Source organism: Gambusia affinis, linkage group LG02 (genome assembly GCF_019740435.1).
Source record: "Gambusia affinis linkage group LG02, SWU_Gaff_1.0, whole genome shotgun sequence".
NCBI classification, from domain to species: Eukaryota; Metazoa; Chordata; class Actinopteri; order Cyprinodontiformes; family Poeciliidae; genus Gambusia; species Gambusia affinis.
In genome coordinates this window covers 25,932,392-25,951,554 of record NC_057869.1, presented here as the reverse complement: position 1 = coordinate 25,951,554, position 19,163 = coordinate 25,932,392, and positions in this window count along the sequence as shown.

Below are 19,163 nucleotides of genomic sequence, written 5' to 3'. Positions count from 1 at the left end.
GTAAAGTGAATGTTGCTTTTATGCACCAATAGGTTATGGCGTTGTGTCTGGTGGCAGATGCAGTGACAGCTAATCTGGCTATAGCACACATTTTTGTGGCAATAACAGCATCTTGGCATTGACATGGAGTTAAATTTTCCATTTGCCACATGCCAAAATATTTTTTTCTTCTCACAAGCACCTTACCTAACATTACATGCCGATACAGTAGAGACCAATGTGAGCAGGAAAGCAGTGGAAGTAATTAGGATTTTCATTGGCAAACTTATCATATTCATTGAGAAATTAGACAATAAAACGTAACAAAATGATTGTACTTTCTTCTGTCTGACAAAACACCACTGACCAAATGAAGATCAGGATGCGGGCCTGAAAGTTCACAACAGCTCTGATGCTCCTAAATAAGTTTTTCTGCTGACATTCATTTTCAAAAGACATTCATTTTCAGCAGAAGGTGAAATTCTACCTGACTGAGATGATATTTGATCCAAAACCAAACAAATAAAAGCCGTATGATCCCCACAGCAGAATTATATGAAATGTAAGGCTTACAGTGCCTTGCAAAAATTAATATACCTTTTTTTTTTTTCTAATTCTACAAATTATATTGAATTAAAGCCGCAAATGAAAATATGCTTTATTGGACTTTTAGGTGAGATGAAACAAAAATATACGTATATATTTCTTGCATGACTGTGAAGAGAAAAGAAATATTTGAGAAATGGTTGTCAAAGTTTTTAGCAGGGGAAAATGTGCATTTGGATATACCCCTTTACTCTGAAACCTCTTAATAAAATCAAGTACAGCCAACTGTGTTTATACACACATGGACAACATTGTTGGCTCCCCTTCCATTAATAATTAAGAAGTTTAATGTCCACGGGAATGTAGCCAACCTCCATGGCCATGGCTGCAGTGAGAAAATTGATGACAAATTGAAGGAAACGATGATACAAACAGTAACCAAAGAGCCCAGCAGAACCTCCAAAGAAATTAAAGGTGAACCCGAAGGTCAAGGTAGATCGGTGTCAGATGGCACCATCCGTCACTGATTGAGTCAAAGTGGACTTCACGGGCGTCAACCTTGTTGAAAGCAAATCATAAAAAAAAGCAAGCTGGAATTTCCCATATAGTGCTCTGTTTTTCAGGGATTTATGTGCATAAATACCACAAATTTTGTGATTAAAGTCTTTAACTACAAGTTAAACACTTAGAAAAATAAAACAGGGCAATACTCTGTTTAGCCTTCCTGTTATCTGCCGAAACTCTTGCTCTCTCTCACTATTATGAAGCACGTTATTGATAAACTACCAATCTTCACGGAGAATCTCTTTTGGATACACATTAATAGGTGTGCGAACAGGGCATCTCAGCTGTATGTTCACAGATGTTAAAAATGTAGAATACTAGAAAAAAACTTACTGTCCCTACTGTGAAACATGGAGGAGGATTAACGTTCTAGGACTGATGTTGCATCTGTAGCTCGGTCTCTTGAATCTGTGCATGGTAGGGTGAAATCTCAAGACTAGCAAATCATTCTGGAGAGAAAAGTGATGCCTACTGTCTTAAAGCTTGGTCTCAATAGCCGGACATGGGTCTTCTAACATGACAATGACCAAAAACCCACTGCTAGAAACACCCAAGAATGGCAAAGAGCAACACATTGGAGCATTCTGACCTGGACTTGAATTAGTCATGACCTAAATCTGTGGAAGGAGTTGAAACATGCTGTCTGGAGAAGGCACCCTTCAAACCTGGGACAACGGGAGCACTTTTCTCACTAGTGGGCCAAACAAACCTGTGGACAGATGTAGAAGTGTTGTTGACATTAACAGAAACTCTGCAACTGCAGTGATTGTCTCAAAGTTTTGCAAAACCAAAAGTTAAATTGCAGGTGCCAACATTTTTGCCCATATGTGTAAATCAGCTACTTCAGCATCATTTCCTTTAAACTTGGTTTAGACACAGCTGTTCTGGCAATACCACCATCATTCATGTGGACCACAAACACTAAGAACTGACAGAAATACTGTATCATGTTCACTTTAAGTTCCTCCCAACAAACCAGAAATGTGCTCAAGATGAGCTGGCTTCTGCAAACTTTTGCCTGTGCAGTTACTCTGTGTAAACTGTTTGATTTGGTTTTATTTTATTTTATTTTTTGCATCTCACTGAGGCAGTGACTTCATTCTAAGTGATGCTGACATAATGACTGATTCTACAAATTCTCATAATAATTAGCCGCGTCCTCACACGATCTTGTACGGTGGCCGACAGGTGCAAATGCGCAGCAAACGAGAAAACATGCAAACAAAAAAAAGACACGCGCACAAATTAAATGCGGCAAACAAAAAGCAAATAAAATGCAGCAAACAAAAAGAGAGACGCAAACAAAAAAGAAGACACCCCCGAATGAAATGCAGCAAACAAAAAGAGAGACACAAACAAAAAAGAAGACACCCCCGAATGAAATGCAGCAAACAAAAAGTGTTGAAAACGGAAGTGCTCCAGACCACTAGGGGGAGTCAAAGAAAATAGTATTAATTTCTATGGGACCAGATGCAAGATTCAGAGAAAGAAATTTGAAAGAAAGTAAAGTAAAGGTGCGTATTACTATATTTCTTTTCATATACGCCGTCTTTTATAATATTATAGAATAACAGAATAATTTATGGGTAGCGTGATATCTGAAAAGCATATCTGAAAAGAAATATAGTAATACGCACCTTTACTTTCTTTCAAATTTCTTTCTCTGCATCTTGCATCTGGTCCCATAGACCAGATGCATCTTGGGGGAGTGCTCCAGACTCCCCCTAGTGGTCTGGAGCACTTCCGTTTTCAACATTTTTTGTTTGCTGCATTTCATTCGGGGGTGTCTTCTTTTTTGTTTGCTGCATTTCATTCGGGGGTGTCTTCTTTTTTGTTTGCTGCATTTCATTCGGGGGTGTCTTCTTTTTTGTTTGCGTCTCTCTTTTTGTTTGCTGCATTTTATTTGTTTTTTGTTTGCCGCATTTAATTTGTGCGCGTGTCTTTTTTTTTTGTTTGCATGTTTTCTCTTCTGCTGCGCATTTGCACCTGTCGGCCACCGTAATCTTGACTCTCAGCGTACCGATGCCAAGCTGACGAAATGCAATCGTCTCCCGACGCACTCCGAACCGCAGCAACGAGAAAAGGAACTTGGGCTGCCTGAGGCAACGTAACAAGAGTGGCAGTAGGCATGAGGGTCGAGCTAAATAATTCAATCACCGGATCGGAATACATTTTCATGTGCATATTTTCACTGGCGTATTTACTTGAGCTGCTCTCCCTGCCCCTCTTTCCTGACAGCATCTTTCTTTTTAGACCCCATAAATATCTGAACGAGCTAACGACTTCTCGTGAGGAGTTAAGACGGCATCGTTAGACAGCACCTGAAGGTTGGGTCTGCTGCAGTGTGAGGACTCTGTCGATGCTGATTAGGAAAACGTTGCCCAGGAGGAGCGGTAATAGAAAGTCACTCGTAATGCGAACACTACGCAACATACTTAATGTACATTTTCCTTTTTACTTTAGTCAATGTGATTTATTTCTGGCTGAATGAAAACGGTGCTTGATACTTTTCACTTAAAATATTTTTATAGTACAATTAAAAAAAAAATGTGACAATGAACGGATGTGCATAAGACTGAAATAATACTGTCATAAACATAATATAACACCTGCTAAGAACATGAGTAAGTCTTCACGAATGTTTATGACTGCTGTCATAAAGTGTCATTTGGTAAATAATGACACTTCTAATGCAAAGTTGGCAATTTTAATGGACATTTAATGCAATATTTAGTACAACTTTGCATTACAAGTGTCATTATTTACAGAATGACACTTCATGACTACAATAATAAACATTCATAAACACTCCTTCATGTTCATAACAGATGTTATGTCATGTTTATGACAGTATTATGTCAGCCTTATGTACACCTCTTCAAATAAAGTGTTGCCAAAAGTACCTATCATAGATTATGTTCACACAGCAGATCTTCCTGCTCAATGACATTTTTTTGCTGAAATCCAATTTATTAATTTTTTTTATGTGTTTATTCATAGTACTAATTAAAAGCAGCAGCAATGAGACTTCTGTTTCGCCAAAGCGACCCGCATGCGCAAAACAAGGATGCAGACGCCACACAGCAGCGCACTGGAGGTTTACAGGAGTAATAATGGATGCCACCGTCTAGGGCTTAATCTTAAAATTATTCAAACACAAAAAGGCATAAAAATGACCGGGAGAACAAAATCTGAATTATTTCCCCCTCAGCAAGAGCTATTGACATGGTCAAATAGCTCTTGCTGTTTTTTTCATTTTATTGTTCTAAACTCTGTTCTCCTCTAGTGATTGATTTAAAGTTTTCCCCGGTTTTTCATGGGGCTTAGTGCATCCTACCTCCCTGGGACGTATTTAACACATTAACTAAATGGTGCTACATCATGTTTTAGTTGCAAAATTTCTTTACTGTAGCTAAAGGAGATCTGTTGCATCAGCGTCATTCATATGCAAGAATAATTAACCCACCATGGAGAAGGAAAGATCACAAGTTTCACACCGTGTGTCACAAACGTCGCTTGTCTTTGGGAAATGCATGCTTGTAAAACAGGCTACTGTTACACAATGGGTGCTTTGTTATATATATATATCATTGTCAGGATAATCCTAAAATATATATACACCATCCAATTACTTTATCACACATCCAATGTATCAGCAAGTATACAGTTTCAGAAAGAGTAGCTGTTCAATATTAAAATATTTATTGGCATTTCAATATCACCGTTATATTTTTCTGCTTTCGGTTTGGTAATATTTACCACTGTTAATATTTATTACTTTGATTTTACTTTAAAAGAGGCCTGTTACATAGTCTCTGAATACATACTGAGAGCAAACCCTTTAAAGTCACGCCAACAGGAAACAATGATTCACTCAGCTAAACGCTAAGCTCTGACCAAGAAGAATTACATTAAGCAGTCTCTGGCAGTAAAAGAAAGTCAACATTTTTTATTTATTTATTTATTTATTTGCTTTGATGATTTTTTTTGTTTGTTTGTTTAAAAAGGGACACATATTCTGGGATAACGACAGATTATTATAATCTGACCTGCTGAATCGGATTTTGCACAATTGCGTTTTTTTGTTTTTGTTTGTTTGTTTGTTTTATTTTATTTTTTGTAAAGACTGTAAACACATAGAAGAGAAAAAAAAGGATGTGCTGAATGTTCTTTGATAGATGTAGTAATATTAAATCCAACAAAAGATAAAAAGAAACATACGATTATCCCCTTTTATGCGACAAAGCATAGCTTCCTAATTCCCCAGAAGCCGTTAAAAATCTGCATCAAAGTGCATGTTCTTGGCTGATGCATTTAAAACACTGAAAATAGGGGGAGATCTTAGCTTTGGTGAATTTAATGAAAAGGAAAATATTATGATTTTGTCCGTTTTTGAGCTGCCGATCACTGATCAGAGCATAAAGAAGAAATGATTGAATAACGCAAATCAGTTTCTGGCCAAATGATTAGTGCATCTCCACTAATTATCAGTACCATGATAGAAATTGTGTAGTGGTAAGACGAGTAACCAGAATTTTATTCCTCATGTCATCATTCAATATGTAATTAGCAAAAAGACAGAAAAAAAAGCCCCAGAACAACAAAACAAAATAAAACAAAAAATGTAGCAGATTTCCTTTTCCAGTCTGTTTTATTTTACTCTAAGAGCACTGCACCATTTTAGAGGTAATGTCTGAAAGCCCACTGGATATGATTCACATCTGTAGCACAACAGATCAACAAATATCACATAAAAGGAACAGCGGCAATTTCCCAAAGTGTCTAAATCATTCTCTATTTATCCGAACAATCATCTTTCAAAGGGCTCTAATTAAGGTCTTGACTGTACAGATAAAACATTCATAATCAGAAATTGCCCTGCCAGAAAATTTGTTTTTCTTGACTCCATTATAAGGCAATACTCAAACCAATATACTTTAAAAAGAAAAAAAAGGGGGAAAAAAAGGCAAACAGGTGCATTAGGAAATAGGGGGGAGAATAAAAAGGGAGAAAGGAGAGAAAGCACGGTAAGATTTTAGAGCCAGCAGAGATGACCCACATTGGTGCGACTTGTTATGAATTCACAATGAGGCTGCTGGGCTTGTTAGCACGTGGCTCTGGAGGCAGGGCCGATGAGAGATGCACAGTCGGCTATCTGAGCGAGCCCGTCTGCAATTCCACCACTCTCTACCTTACAGCTTCTGGCAAACAGCACACCAAAGATACTTTGGCTTCCGAGAGAAAGGCAGGGTTAAAGAGGGATGACTGCTCCGGATTTCACAAGGAGACAGAGAGCATCCACTCATGCAGATTTGAGCACCGTCAGAGCCAAGGCGACTGCACAGTTGTTCAGTTGATAGTTTACTGCTAGCAGGCTGGGGATGATTGCTGCACCTGCAAATTAGCAACTCATGACACACCCCCGTGCACACACACACACACACACACACACATATGCATGCTTGTACTCTTACATTTATAGACTCTGTAATTATTTCCTTTTATTTTCTAAGCCGAAAAAACATTTAACATCATCATCTTATGTTACTTAAACAAAGATGTGACGACTACAGGACAAAGATCCCTGGCTTTTGGCTGTGATTTCTCTCTAGGAGTTAAATTATAGGAAAAACCAAGAATGTCATGGTTATGTTATGAAAAATAAAACAAACAAAAAAATGAGTGGATGAGTTGAAAAGTCCAGCAACAAACTCAATTGATTAACAACTGTTCTAGCGGCAATTTCGTGGAGAAGAATGATTTTGAGAGATTAAGCTGTCTGGACGTTGCCACGGTGATGATTGTTTCTCTCCTAAGCACTTCACTCTGACTTGTCCACTTCCCTTTCAGACTGTATTATTTGTTGTATGCTTCTTTTTTTTTTTTTTTTTACCTTTCCAAGGAATACTTTCTCTTTCCATCAACAACGACATTTGGAATATTTACGTATATTTTAGTCTTCCTGACATGAGTGGCTGTGATTTATAGATGTCATTTTGAAATGTGATTAGCATCATGTAGTAATTAGCAATGACAATTTATGACGGGCTGTGCTAGCTGCAGAGAGCAAGGGGGGAGCAGCCTCATGTGGAGTGGTGACTGACAAGGCTAAGTATTGGAAAAATGTCACCAAAACAGTTTCTCCTACATCTGTACATTCCCTCTGACTTCATTTTTAAATACCTCACTGATACTGAAAACTTTGTCTCATCATCCCTCAGTAAGACTTTAGAGGAAACCGTGTAGCTTATGCATGGTGCGGTCACTAATCATATCAAATTTTGATTTCTCTGTTTACGTCTGCCAGTCACTGGTCAAAGTTAATCCATCTTAGAACCGACTTTTTACTCACTATCAGTCAGTTTGGAGGTGAATCTTAGGTTTTCACACAATCGAATTGATGAAACTATGATGTTCATGTAGGGCAGTAGCTTAAATAAATCCCACACTGAAAGGGTTACATCCACATGACTGAAAATCTACAGATTAAATTTTGTTTTCCCCAAAGTAAAAATTGTGATCATTTCTATAATTTGTGTCATGTACCTTTTGATTTCCATGCTGACATATGAATCTACATTCATTTACATCAACAACCTGTGTTATGCTGCCACTTCTTCCACACATCCTCCATTCCATGGACCGTGTTATGATTTGATGTAAATTGAATTAAAATACATATTCCTGCCATCTTCTATAGTGCAAAATCTACACTATCCACATTTCTTTATTAGAATTGCAGATGTCTAGAACAAATTAGAGCAAATCCAGCAATTTAAAAGACAGCAAAAAACAGAGGGAATAGAATCCTTACTAGTCAGCGGTCAAACTTACCCTTTTCCTCTAATAACAAGGAACCAGCTTGACAAACTATTCTACTCTCTCTTTTTTTTCATTTGCTCAAACAATGAAAACTGAGAAAGAAGGAAATGAAGTAACTTAAAAAGAATACATACAGCAGTGATAGTCACCAAAAGGACAGTGTTGTGATCATACTGAGAGCATATGGTTTTCTGTGCTTCTTGCAGAGAAAGTCCATATAACACGAGTCACAGTATATCTCAGCATGCTGGGCTCATTTCTATTTTCAGTGCATCCTCACAGCAGGAGATAACCACAGTGACCCTCAGAAAGCGTGGCCAAGCCGTAACGGTCCCCGTGCTCGCTCGTGTGCTGGTGGTGTTACAGTTAGCTGCCTGTGTTCACACTGTTGCTTCGGAGGTAATAGGAGCTGAAGACTTTTTGTTGCTACTAGAACGTGGAACGTTTTGGACATGCAAACAGGGGAACTGCTTAAATGTGCAATGTCTGGGAGTGTTTTTTTTTCTTCTTAAAATTCATCCATAGGGGCGTGCTCCGGTGGCATAGAAGGTAGCGTGCCCCACGTTTGGAGGCCCTCAGTCCTCGACGCGGCCGTCGCGGGTTCGATTCCCAGACCCGACGACATTTGCGCATGTCTTCCCCACTCTCCTTCCCCCTTTCCTGTCAGCCTACTGTTGTTTAAGGGACACTAGAGCCCACAAAAAGACCCCCTGGTGGGGAAAAAAGAAAAAGAAAAAAATTCATCCATCCACCATTTTCTGTCCCTAGTGGGGTCTGGAGGGTTGCTGGTTCATCTCCAGCTACGTTCCGGGCGAGAGGCGGGTTCACCCTGGACAGGTCGCCAGTCTGTCGCAGGGCAACACAGAGACACACAACCATTCACACACACACACACACCTAGGGAGAATTTAGAGAAACCAATTAACCTGTCAGTCATGTTTTTGAACTGTAGGAGGAAGCCGGAGAACCCGGAGAGAACCCACCATGCACAGGGAGAACATGCAAACTCCATGCAGAAAGACCCCGGGCCGGGAATCGAACCCAGGACCTTCTTGCTGCAAGGCAACAGTGCTACCAACCACTGTGCAACCCTTTTCTTAAAATCAACAGAGATTTACTTTCTTTTGTCTTCAGTCGCAAATCTAACGCTTTGCTGGTTACATTTTTCAAAATCTGTTTAAATAATATTGAAATGAGAGCCAAAAAATAAAAAAACAACCACTCTGACTCACCTCTTTTTTCATAAGAGAAAAATATTTGCTGAAAAAATACAAACAAGCCCAGATTAGCAATCACTAAAATCCTCATGGTTCAGTACTGAGTTCACATTTTTTCTCAACTATTGTTGTGAATTTTGCTATTTTTGTGCGTTTGTTTATTTGCTTCTGTCCTTTGACATCCAGTAGTGAAATGCACTGTAGTGCATCAGTTGCACGATGGATTGCAAAATGTAGCTACTGAGAACACACAGCACACTACCTTCACAGACATTACAGATTTTATAAAAGTCTTTTGTACTTAAAAAACACTGGGTTCGGATATTTGCATGCTGAATGTGCCTGATGACCAATCACAAACTGCATGACAGTACATGAAAGCACATCGCTTCATTAGCTGTAAAAAAGTATAAAAAAAACCTCCACTAAGTTCTCACTAAAGTGAAAGTGTGAAACCTCAGTTAATACAAAAAGCACACGTAATTTAACTTAACAGCCAATCATAATCCATCCCAAGATCACCTTTGAAAAAAATAAATAAATAAAATGTTGGGTGCCTAGTAACAGCATCATTTCTGTGCTTGTCCAACCCTCCTCCTGCCTCTGGTTGTTTCCAGTTAGCACTGGGAGTTCTGGGAGAAGCAGAGGAGCTGACTAATATCTGACTCAGACCATACTGTCACTATGTCGTAACAGTTTCAACTAATATATATATATATATATATATATATATATATATATATATATATATATATATATATATATATATATATATATATATATATATATATATATATATATATATATATATATTTATTTTTTCTTTTATAAAAGTTACATACTGCAGCTTGAATTTTTTTTTACATTTGGCCAAGTGAAGCAATGAAAGTGAGTCAGATGAAGTTGACAAGCTACGAAAAACAGAAACATTTCTGAGGAACAGCGATGAGGCAAAAAGGATTACAAAGAAGCTGGCAGAAATTGCTATTCCGAGTGACCAACCTATCCCCGTTGTGGAGAGCACAGCTTTTTGTTTCCTTTTCTTGTTGTGCTGGAGCAGTAGTATGTTCTGTTGACATAACGTGGCTGACACGGCTGTACCTGAGCTGAATAACAACAGTTCACCATCACCTGTGGACTATATCACTACTTGGCCTCATTCCACAATGAATGGATTTTTCAAACAAGCCTTTGAGGGGATGCTAAAGAGCAGGGAAATAAAAAACAGTGTTGTTTAAGTGATTATAGGCGACAATGGGAGAAACATGAAGCAGGTAACGAATAATAAATGGAACTTGTTGTGCTTGTTGTGCACAAAGGGCTTTGTTACAAAGCAGCATCGCTGAAAAAGTGGCTACTGAGTGGAAGGTAGTTGGTAACTTCAAGTACTTTAAGCTTTTATAGAAATAATTAGATGTCAGTCATTTACCGGCACTGATTTTAGTAGTGTTAAGAGAGAGGGGGCGTCATTTAAATCTGCACTATGTAAATTTTATAAAAATAGATTTTATTTTTTTACATATTTGCCAAAGCGTCCACCATGTTGTGACTGCATGTGCCAGATCATTTGTGAAAATATCAGTTTCCTCCATCTGTTCCCTGTGCTGCTACTGCCATCTGAACACATGCACCGCTTCCAGTGAAAAACGACCAATCAGAGCCAGGAGGAGGGGCCTAAAGCTGTAAATCAACCTCATGAAAGCGCTGCTAAATGTGCAAATGACGGTGAAGCAACTCACCCTAACAGAAAAAGTGTTTATCTGCCATCTTCAGTGGGCATGCTAACTAGCCTTAGCATTCATGACAGGTCCTGCTGTCAAGGAGAAACTGTATTACAGTTGCGAGGAAGGAGGTAAGGAGCGGGGGCGGAGCCGCACGCACACAGACATGATTGAGAGAGTTAAGACCCTCCCCTGGCTCTGATTGGTTGATTCTAGTTAGCTCTGGGAGCTCGATTGACCTTCCTGCCACCAGCCACCACCATCTACGATAACTCTTTGAAGGATCCTAATTAATGAGTTACAACAACATTTCATTTCTCTTTGGGATAAATAAAGTACTTTTGAATTTGAATTTGGTGTCAGTATTTTGTCTTACTATATTTCTCACACAAAGTGACATGGCGAAAACCCAGCGCTTGGAAGCAATCAAGCTGGTATAAATGAATCAGAAACGGATGTAAATGTCTTCATCCAAAGCGAGTGTTTCTTCAGCAGTGCAGACTGAGCGTCTGCATAGAATGACATGGGCTTAGGTAGAGTTATTTGGTCACTGCTGCAAAATGTGAGTGGCGGTTGCATTGATTTCACCACAGCGGAGCAAAGAGTTAACATTCATTCCTACCACAAAATGTTTCCTCATGTTCCGTAGTCTGGCAGTGCTTAGACGGCTTTATTTACTCAAAGCTGTGTAGGGATAATAAGTGACTCAGATCACTTCACATTGGCATTCACAATAAAGAGAAATTATATTCGTCATTTTTAAACAATGTTATGTTGTAAATAAACTTTATCTTTTATGAGCAGCTGGTATAAGTTGTCACTTCAGTAAGTAAGGATTATGGAAAAGGTAAAAAAACACTTTATATTTCTCCAAATCTTCTGTTTTGAATTGCTGTGCAGCCTCTTTGCGAACTCAGTAAGAGGTTTTTTTTCTCCATTTCTTGCCTCAGCTTCAAATGTACTCAATCATTCATAACCTCGTGTTTACTTTGGTTATTGCAGCCGTATTATAAGATTTCTTTGAATAGATGCGTAATTTTGAAAGGAGGGGTACTTTTATTTGAATGATGTCACATCTTGATCTGCGACTCGTCAGTCAAACACCGTAGAACTGCTGTGAGAAACAAGTAGCTCATCAGGTTATTAATATAAGTTTTAATCTCAATTTAAGTAACATTTGTTGTGTAAGGGTTTTGAAGGCTTGTTGGAGAACATTAGCAAATCAATCGATTTATCAAAACGTTATTGGTATTATCACTTTTCATAAAGTCAAATCAAAATGAGGAAGCTGCAGTAGGCTTGGTGTGAGGCATATCATCAATCATATCCAGGAGAAAGAACAATATTAATTTGCAAACATGGTTTTCATTTCCAATAGTTTCATGTTTTGCTTCTGTTTTTATTTATTTTTGCTGCAAACCTGTAATGTTGTAAATCCAGAAAAAGAAAAAAAACATCACTAGTCATAAGCATGAATTAGGTTTGACAAACAATGTATTCATGAACAAGGTCCATAAACAGTTATTGCTTGTTTTTGATTCATTAACTTTGTTAATAGAAAACTTGTGTTTTTCAGATTCACTTTGGCTTAGACTCTGTCCATTTCTCAAAGCCTTAAAGATCCACAACTCAAGTCAGGATGTCGGCACACTGTTGTGAAAATGCACTGAAATTATTGAAAGTCAGTGCATTCATGTTGATAACCTAGAATACATGCAAGAGAGTCCTGTTTAAAGGAAAATTGCTGCAATCCTATTTTGTTTGAGAATATTCTTGTCGGCATGGCTACAGCATTTATGAAGACAACATTTGCTACAATGGGATTTCGTAGCCGTCTGAATAACATCAAGACAAATGATCACAGTGTCTGGTCAAGCAAATGAGGAGATCAATCAACTGTTTTGGCTCGGAATAAATTAACTCAGGCAAAATAGAGCATTCATCAGCTTCAGAGCAGAAAGCCGTCTTTGTTCTGAGGGAAACATCCTACTCCTCTCTGACATTTGACACCTCAAACAATCCCAAAGAAAGATGAGCAGTAGGTACTTCAGGTAAAACGATAGGCTTTTTTCTTTTTTTTAATGACATTTACTCGGCAGAAAAAAAAATGCTGAGCTCCACCCCCGCCTCCGGTGCCCAAACCGCTCGCGAAAACTTGCAAGGTTCACCAAAAGGCAGCCTTGTTTTATCACAAGCACCTCGTTTCAGATTTACACCGACGGTGACTAAAGGAAATGAGACATCAATCACTTAAGCTTCTTTTTACTGTGCGAGAGCACTGATCCGTCACAAAATGTTCTAGTCGGATACAGGCTCGACTCCGCCGCGCGAGTCTTTGAAGAACACACACGCAGTCAGAGACAAACACAAGTTCGCACAGCGGCGAGGAGGGAAATATCAAAAGGTCAACATGCAGGCTGGTGTCACTGTGAAACAGGCCGGGGCTGAGCTCTCTGTCCCACACTGTTTGACTGTGTGAAATTAAGGACACCACGGCAAAACCGTAAACAAGTGTCAGTGTTTATGTTTGATCATGCATATTTTATTCGCCAGATGCGTCTCTCGCAATTCCTTTTTGCCCCGCAAAAAAAAAAGATGATTCGCAGAGATTAAACAGGAAAATCCTTAAGCCTCTTAGCAAGAGCGCTTTTTATCACTCCAAAATTATTAAAATACATGATTGTAAATAAATTATGTGGGAGGAGAACAGACTGCAAATTTTTTTTTTGCTCCAACCTATTTACATTGTGTGGACTTTCTAAGATAAACTTAGAAAGTACTTCAGGTAAAACGATAGATAAACTTAGAAAGTGCAGCCATCTGAACTCCTGCTGAACCTGTTTTGTGTTGACACAGGTTTTCTTTCACACAGTATTTGTGCCGTGCAACATATACGGTGTTTGTTACTACGCAATAGCCAGCCCCGCCCTCTCCTCACAACTCCTCGGGCTGACCACTGAACCAGTTCTCTGTCTAACAGGTCCGGAGAATCTCTAAGACCTGGGTCTTACCCTGAACAAGATCTATAAGAGATAATCTATTTAAACTGGTGGCGAAAGGGATTCGTCTAGCTCTGACTACCTCCTTATCCAGAAGTTATGACCCTTCCCAGTTAAGGAACAATCAACCGAGTAGCCCTCACAGCCGCATAGTTCCAATAACCACTTCTGTTAACGGTAGTTCCCTTTCTAAAATTGTAACGTGCACTTGGTAACGGCTAGATAATTTTTAGTGACTAAGACTAAGATAATCACAGGGTCATTATTTTTCTCTCACCAAAGGAAAGTCTGAAGCCACCACATTACTAGAATCATGAATACTGATTTTACTATAAATAGAAGCACTTTAATTCAAATGACTCAATTAATTTCAATGTCCACAACCTAATCAGAATTTTTTAAAATATATGAATTTATTAAGCAAGCTTTAGCAGGGAAAATGACAGGCATACAGAATTTACTTGTGATTACCATACAAAGAAAATCAATATAGTTTAGATCAATTCAACCTTTACCTAACAACCTCCCTACACTGTCATCTATCTATCAAATAAGGCTTTGGGGTGTGGCACAACTCATACCCATCGATGGTATCGGATCTTGGCAACAGGAGTCCTTGTAGTCCTTGGTCAGAGTCTGACTTTGAATCATAAATCCTCTTTGGAACCGAAACAAAATGAACTGTCTGCTTCATCCAGCCGAACAGCCCTTAGTCGATCCTGTGACTTTTGTTCAGTTCCCCAAGTCCGTTGCGATGTAATTTTGAGATCGCTGGGTAGAGTGCAGAGTTTGGAAATCTAATTAGGAACCAAGGCAGTGGGTCGGTGGATCTCGCCCTTTGGTCCGGCGTGAGGAGCTCCGTTGTCCTCCTTGTGAGGCGCTTTTCTTGGTTCCAGGGCGTAGTCCTCTGCTGGTCTTCTTACCACACTTGTGTAGAGTCTCAGCGCCGGCGACGAAGAACATCGTATCACCTCGGTCTCACATTTTTATACGTTTCTGCACTTGTGGGCATGTACCCCAGATAGAGAGAGAGCAGGGGTGCTGCTTGCGTTTGCCCGCCTCTACACTCAGGCCCCAACCGTTGTGGGAGATTGCACACCACTCTGGTGACATTCGTGACTTGGGTCATATTGACCCTGTTGCGAGATAACGTGCTTTTGACACCTGCGACTATTGGAAACTTTCAAGTGGCAGGCATACTTGTGACCTGGCAGTTGCACAACTAAACCCACTCTCATGTTCTGACATTTGCAGTTTGCACCCACCTCAGCCTTCCTTCTCTTTCTTTGATTCTATACTCTTATCCATATAATTAACTTTAATCAATAAAGTTTGTTTTATATAAAACATCAATTCATTACATTAGATTATTTGATTTTGGTTCATCGTTACAGAAAACATACTAAAATACAGAGATTACACATTAAGCAATCACTATTAATCAACACACCAAGCTGTAGCAGTCTCCTAGGCATTTTTATAGAAAAAGAACATCTGTAAGCACATCCTCATGACTGCGCAACCAGGCCCCAACTCTTAGCTCAGGCCTTCGCCCTGGTTACTGTTGAAGGTTGCGAAATAATGCACCTGTGACACTTGTGACCTGGGTCACTTTGACCCAGGCACGTAGGACACGACTCCTTTTCCGAGAAAAGGAGCAACTGCATCCTCCAAACTCACATCTTCGCACCGAGAGTTGCTAAAGTCGCACCCACTTTTGCTCAACAACCTGTTTCCAAATAAGGTGTTGACCATCTCTGCTCTCCTGTTAGTTCCTCTTTCTCCCTTAACCTTTCACCTACAATCTACCTCCAACACATCAGTGATCTTTAATTGCAGTTACACCTTTGACACCATTTCAAGTTCAGAGTAAAAATCACATTTATAACATTTCAAGTTCAGAGTAAAAATCACATTTATAACTTCTTTTACTTCTCTGATTTATCATTCTTTTATAATGTTATGATAACCATAATTTATCAGTTACTCTTATTATAATCTTAATGTGAGTTATTACAAATGTTTTCTGTAAAGAAACCAAGAATAATCCATGATTCTTATTATTTGATATCAAAGTTAGTTACTTGTTTTACTTGTAAGAGTTCCCACTAATGTAAGTGTAAGTGTAAGTATTATTACAAGTAAACCAATATTAATATAAGTATTTTACTTTGAATCTTATCCAATTACTCACAATTTCTTTTTTTAAAACTTTCATGCTAAGTAATAGTCTGAACTATTTTTATAAATCTGCAGGCTGGAAACTTACTTCCTCTTTTTCCAGGAAACTGCTTTTCCTGTTTCATGACTCTCTCTGTCTTGACTATGATTTCTTATGATTAAATAGAAAAAAGTAGAATTAAAGCAAAGTTTGCAGGAGACAGAAACAACACACACAACCAAATTGATTTTATTGACATTTAAGTCTAATGTTGGGTCTAGATTTTACTTGAGTAATTAATTTTAAAGATAACTTTATTTATTTTTACTGTTAAACTAAAATCTCCAGCATGGGGAAGTGGGATGATCTCGGATTTTCTTGACAACGGCAACCTATTTCCGTGGGGCATCGAGGTCACACCAATCACATTTAACTTTTCTCTGCTTTATCCTCCATCTTACTCTGAAATTTGTGGAGAGAAAATTCTGCAAGCCACAACTACACAACAGTGCCACATGATGGCCAGGGAAGGAAAAGCATACTTGGAGACATGAAACAAAAAAAACAAACAGTTTTTTTTCTCACTTAAAAATCATTTTGGTAAAAACAAACGAGAACAAATAATAATAAAAAAGTCAAGAAAATCACAAGACCTACATCCACTTTTTATTTTTCCTCTTTCCAGATTGTGTAATTTCTAAGTGATCCAGTGTTTTGTTGCATTAGTCCAGTGTTTGAAAGCATCTGGACAATGATATGATATGTTAATTGGGTCTATGCTATGCTAAACAGCATTACTATGGCTTGATATTTGTTTTTTGTCTATCGGCTATATCTGGACATTTCTTGCTGATAATTTAAGTTTGTGTGTCATTCTCATATTGTGAGTGCTAAAGAAAAGTTCAGGGTCTTGGGGTCTCTATTAGAGAAACGTTTTGCTTGAAATGAGGAGAAGCACCGGTAAATGAAGGAAAAATCACCCAAAAAAAAAATAAGATAAAATAAAAAATAACAAGAACTTTTTATTTTAAAATCATAAAACTTTTCCAACTTCTTTTAACATATCTTGTTTTGTCGTGCAACTCTTTTAAAACAAATTGTGAAAAAAAGAAAAACAAGTCTTGTCAGAAACTAAACAAGGCTCAAAGATTTGTTATGAATATCTTTGCTCTTTGTTTTTAATCTAGTAAAACGTTTTACTTAGATATTGTTTTTGATTGTTTTTCTTAAGTCTGCCTATCAGAATCAAAATAACAATAAGAGCATGTTATAGGTAGCAAAATTATTTCTGCTGCTGTTTATTATTGTTCCTTTAGAAGCTGTTAAATAATTTTTTTAATATACATTTATTTTTTTTTGTCTAATCTGCTCTGTATGATATGACGGATAAATATGAAAAAATACTTTGAAGAAAATACACTATAACACCGTTGAGTTGATTTTAAATCTGGAAAATCAAATTCTAAAAAAGTATGGCATGAGTTTTTCTTCGGATGCCTTCTTCCGCGATTCTTCTATGTAAAATTAGATTACACGATTAGTACACATCGTGTAACTACGTGTAATTAAAAACAAATTTTCCGTGAAGGCCTCAGACCTCAGAGGGTTGGTGGATGAATAAAACGTTGAAAAGGACTCAGTTTCCTGAACACTGATGCACCAAAACAAAATAAACTTCACCTATTACAAGCACAAAGTTATTTAGGTATGAATATCAATAAAAATAGAGTTGCTCTTTAAAGAATGAGCCGCTAGCATCATGAAGAACAAGTTATACATCACATGGACCGTGGATAAAGTTGTGGAGTCGGCGTACAAAAGGAAACCTCGGGATTCGAGCATTTCATCAACCTGTACCTGGGATACTTCGGAAGCAATGCCCACCTGCAAATCTAGTCAGACACGGCTTTCCACCTGAACATAGAGGCTTGGCAATAAGAGAGTTTAAGGCAACAGAGACTTTAGCTCTGGTAATCGTGGAGGAGAGGTGAGAGACATGTCAACAAAACAAACATTTCGTGCCCGACACAAATCTAACCGTGTTTCCTCAGCGATTGATGAAAAAAACCCAAAGTATTAAGTTTTATGTTTCCAAAAATCACATCTGTGTCTAATCTGCTCTGGTATGATTAGACCAAAATACAACTTTATGAAAAAAATGCTGCTGAAGAAAACTCACACTCCACAACACACACGTTGGAGTTGATGATTTAAATCTGGGGTTTGCAACACGTGGCTCTTCACACCGTCCACTCTGTCTCTTAATAACTTTGGTCAAGGACTAGTGTTTTAAATAAAAGAAAAATGCTCTTTTTATGCAAAATAAGCAAAGCATTTCCACAAAGAATGACAATAATAGTGTCAGAAATCTATTTTTTGAAAGTTACTTTTGGTCTTTTTGGTTGCAAAGTGTGCGTGTTTTTGACACCATTACATTGAAAACGTGCTCATTTCTTTTGTGCAAAAGTTTGGTGGTTTTCTCTCATTTAAAACTTAAAAACAAAAATAAAATGGAATTTCTGTCATTTAGAAATAACACATAATATATAATGTACATATTTTTGCTTAATGAAGCTTATCTGTTACATGTAGCTTTTGTGGCTCCAAGTCAATTTCGTTTAGTTGGATCAAAGGCAAAAAGTGACCCTCAGCGTTGTAAAGGTTGCTGACCCCACATCTAAATGAAGTCTGGGGTGAAGGCTCACCCGCCAGGAGAAAAAAACCTGCTAAGCAACAAAATTTAGTTTCCAGTTTACATTTTACATTACTTTCTGTGGGTCTGTTACATCGAATCCCAATAAAATACTTTATATGAACAGCATAAACTGTTTTATGAACATTATATGAACAGCGTAAACTGTTCATATAATGCAAAATAGTTTGAGAATTTAACCTGATGAAATATTGAAATATTGAAGATGCATGAACACTTCTGCAAGATGCTGTGGGACGGAAAAAAAAAAGATATTTGCTGCATCAACTAGGGGAAAATGTACAGAAATACAAATTTACCTGGGGCTTTATTCTTGCAATATCAAATTACCAGTCAGGACAATAATATCCACTTTGATCTTTATGTGTTTGTGGGCCTGCACCTGCATGAGCATATGTTTATGACCATGTTTATGCATCAGACTGTGCCCAGCTAGAGAAA